This window comes from Malurus melanocephalus, unplaced genomic scaffold (genome assembly GCF_030028575.1).
Source record: "Malurus melanocephalus ecotype Western Australia unplaced genomic scaffold, MMel_1.1 scaffold_738, whole genome shotgun sequence".
In the NCBI taxonomy this organism is placed as follows: Eukaryota; Metazoa; Chordata; class Aves; order Passeriformes; family Maluridae; genus Malurus; species Malurus melanocephalus.
The window spans coordinates 118,148-122,316 of record NW_026623970.1 but is presented as its reverse complement, the minus strand read 5'-3'; positions in this window follow the sequence as shown (position 1 = coordinate 122,316).

Below are 4,169 nucleotides of genomic sequence, written 5' to 3'. Positions count from 1 at the left end.
TTTTTTTTATTTTTGCTGTGATTGGAAATAGCACTGAACAAAATCTAGTAAAATTAAGTTATTTTTCTTTCTACTAAAATTAAGTTATTTTTTTCTCCTGAAGATACTTGATATAGTATTTATTAGATTTTTTTGTTTTTGTTTTTGAAGTGGAATTATTACTGTTAATCTATTTCAAAACTAGTTAATTTACACTTTAAATTTTATAACAGTGGGTTTTGCATGTTGAGCAACATGTAAAGAGTTTAATGTAGAGTCAGCATTACTGAAGCTGGTAATCTTAATTTTGCATTTTTGTGACACTTTTGTTTGCATTTCAGTCTTCAATTACTATTTGTTTTTATTTTTTTTTAGAATATCATAAAATAGGATGTGCCATAAGAACATCAGTAGCGTATGGAGCAGGGAAAAGTTGAAACAAGTTTTCRTCTGATCTTAGTATAGAAATAATTCATTTAACTGATGCTATGAGCATGCTCTGTGCTGCAGTGAATATGGGGCAAAAGTTGGTTTTTTTGGTTTTTTTTTTTTAATAAGGAAAAAAAAGACTTTCTCATTTTTGATGATATCATGAACACGCTGTTCGCATAGCCTGGTATTTGTGTTCCCACTCCTCATAGCTTGAATTTCTAAAGTAAAGAAATGTTTGCACTTATTTTTGTTCTTAAGGTGACTTTTTTTTTGCTATTTCTCTGTGTGTCTCTTATTTTTAAGTTGCAATAGCTCGGAGCATGTTTTCAAAATGGTTCATGGCTCTGCGGAGAAGTACTAAAACATGGCACACACAACGCTCGTCTCTTCATAAACTATTTCTCTGTGGGGCAGTTGCTGTCTCCATAGGGAACAGTCCTGCTCTGCATTTTAAACACTGGATTTGTCTTCTACTACAAACAAATACTGTGAAGTTAATGTAAAAAAAAAAATCATTGATATTTTTAATTGTTTTTAATCTTGGTGCAGTTCAGATTAAATATGTATATTTAAAGACACTAATTTTTGTGGGAGAGTTTTATAGTATACAGTATGTAGAAAAGCTATTGGAATGGAATATATTTTATAAAAATGTTCTATCACTGTTTTATAGTGAACTATTTTTCCTTCAGTGTTAGTGTAATACTGTTAGTCTAGATATGACAATCGCAGGAAGAGTGATTCAGGCTACTGTTAGCGCTTAGTTTTGTGTGGAGTTCTGTTTGCAACTGTATCGGTATGTGCTGTACAATGTGACAATCGTGACTAGGATTGTTGTCTTTATAAATTTACATGAAATAAAACGTGCTAGAATTGTAAGCTTGAGCTTCCTACCCCCTTTAGCAGAAGGGGTGTGGTGTTTGGGATTTTTTATTACTTACTGGTAATGATTATTTTAATTCTAATTATTTTATAATTTGCTGCTTAAAAGAATTATTATTGTGTACTCTTAATAGTTTTTTTCTTTTTCAGGGCCATCTGGAATTTTAGGCRTGTAAGGAGCTGTTGTGTCTCAGTCAGAGCCTGACTGAGCATTTCCTTAGTGACTGGACTGGGCTGGGCTGGGCTAGCCCAGCACCACTTCTGCATTTAAACCAGGGTTATTTGGGCTGTTTGAAGGGGCCCAGGGATCTTTGCATGCCCCGAGGTAGCCCTGGACCAGCCCTGCAGGCGGGTGCTGGTGGCCGGGTGACAAAGCTGTGAGCACAGGGGGGACAGGGTGTGCCAGGACAACCTTGGCTACCGGGCGTGAGGGGGTTCTCTGAAGCGCTGAATCTGTCCCAGCCTTGGGGAGCTGAGCTTTGACCCACTCCTGCCAACTCCTGCTTCAATCCTTGGGCTGATTTTAGCAGGAATTGGGATTGGGAGGAGGAAGGCGTGAGTTGTCCAAGCCAGTGTGCTCAGRGGAGGACAGTAACCTGGTGGGGAGGTTTGCACCTGCACCATGAGCCCCTGTGTCTCGTGTTTCTTAATTATTTGGAAGCAAAGGATCCTGGCAGAGCTGGACTGCTTGGAGATGGTGCTGGGTAAAGGATGGGCAGGTCGCAGTCAGTGCTGGTGTGGAGGCACAGTTCTCACTCCCCTCCTGCTACCACATAGCTGCTTCTTCGCGATCCTCTCAAAATAAGTGGGTATTTCTTGCCTTCAGGCGTGTGTCCTTCCTGAGAGATCCTGTGCCTCCATCCCCATCTGCGGGGAGGGCTGAAAGCTGCTGAAGATACGTGGTGATCTGCTGCAATGTGGTGAAGTGTTAGAAACTATAAATATATATATTTTTTTAGTTTTTTTTTTTTTTAAATTTTTACCACCGAGAGATGGTTGTCCCTGCAGCTGCTTATTTGTGGCATTGTGTTTCCACTCTTTCCTGCCGTTGTGGATGTATGGAAGAACATTCGAAGGTGTTTTATCTCACCCCKGCCCCTCAAATTAAATAAATTCACCCAAATCTGAATGTGGTKCTGYGGAAGGAGGAGGCAAAAGGCTTTTYTTTGAGGGAGAGGGTGCTCAGAAAGAAGCAAGCTTGAAGCTAAACCTGGGAGGTGGATGGCTTGCAAACAGGCTATAAATAACCGTGAGTAGATTGAGGAGAGCAGCCCACATCTCCTCTGGCATGGGCATGCTGTGCCCATTTTCTTTGTTGATAGCAATTGCTAATGTGAATTCTGGCACTCCAAATCCCGATGCCTGTTGTTCTGATAACATAATTAAATCTTAGGAATGTGAAATATAAAAAGCTTTGAGAAGAAACCAGGCCACTAAGCGGATACTGGGAAGGGGGGTGCAMAGGCTGTGTATGTACCAAGTAAGAAATGGGATTGCTCTAGGCAGGATTCCCTGCCTGCCAGCTCATGGCCACCTTGGGAATGATTCTGTCACCTGCAGGAAAAGGGGTGACCCCCAGGAGCATCTGCTGTCCTAATCCCATGCTGCAAGGACTGTCCTCTTCCAGGATTACAGCACCTCACRGGCTCCTTAGGTCGGCAGGGGTCAGCCTTGCCCACGCCAGCAGCTTGGACTCCTGCTGCCCTTGCCAAGCCTGCTTCTCCTTGGGATGGGTGTTGGGAAATGATTTTGTTTATTTTTAGCTTTTGTTTTGAAGTGCTGAGTGCCTTCTGGAAGTGGTCTGGCCTCGGTAGGCACAGAGGTGGCTGTGGCTATCTGGGTGCATCTGGCCATGTGTCACCAAATGCTGCTGTGCAGCTGAAAATCACATCAAAATGGCTTTTTCCTGGCTTAGGTGGTGGGGTCTGGGTTTGGACCAAGCACCTCTCAAGCACCGAGGAGAGTTCGTGCTGCCCCATGAAAGTGTCCCCAGTGCTGTTGGATTCTGCATTGTGGGAAGCACTGTGCAGGTGAATCTTATTTATTGCTTAAATCAGTGCATTAATTTAATGAAGGAGGTCCCCAATGAGAAGCACTTGGGGTCGAGAGATCCTTGTATTGCCCATGGGCTTGGTAGAACTGTCACCTTCCAGCTTCTGCTGYGCTCGAGGTCAGATTGTGGCACCCTGAGCTTCTCTTGCCCACGAGTGTCTTTGTGCACCGTTGTGCTGAGCAAGGTGAACAGCAGAACATGAAACAGCAGCTGTTTTTGGAGGGAATCAATGGCAGGTGTGACCCAGCAAAAACAGCCTATGTAGGACAAAGCTGGGCTCCAGTGAAAGGGAGTCAAGCCTACGGTGCAATTGGTGTGTGAAAACGCCTTGTCCTGGGAGGAGGAGGAGGAGGAATGGTGAGCGGAGCYGTGACCGACTGCCTGGAGAGCACTTTATCTCAAATGACCTGGTGTCCTGTGCTGGGRAGACCCGGCTGGAAGTGCTGCAGGTTGAGCAGCTTTGTGCAGTGAAATGTCTCTCACCAAGCAGACCAAATCCTCGGTTCTTACTGTTCAGAGGTGGGATGAGCTGCTGCAGAGGGATGCCGAATGCTTTCCAAGCAGGCACCCTCTGTGTATGTGCTGTAGCCCTCTGCTCTTCCTGACATGCTCTTTTCATCCCATTTAAAAAAAAAATAAAGAATTGCTGTTTAAGAGGAGGAGAGTGAGCAAACACGGTGGTTATTGTTACCTGTTTCCTGTTTGTTGTTCTCTCTCGTACAGCTGCTCACTCCTGTACACAGCTGGCTCCCTTGCCCTTTCAAAATGATCTGTTGCAGAAAACTGAAGTATTTGCCAACCTAGYGCTAAAAAAAAATCCTCA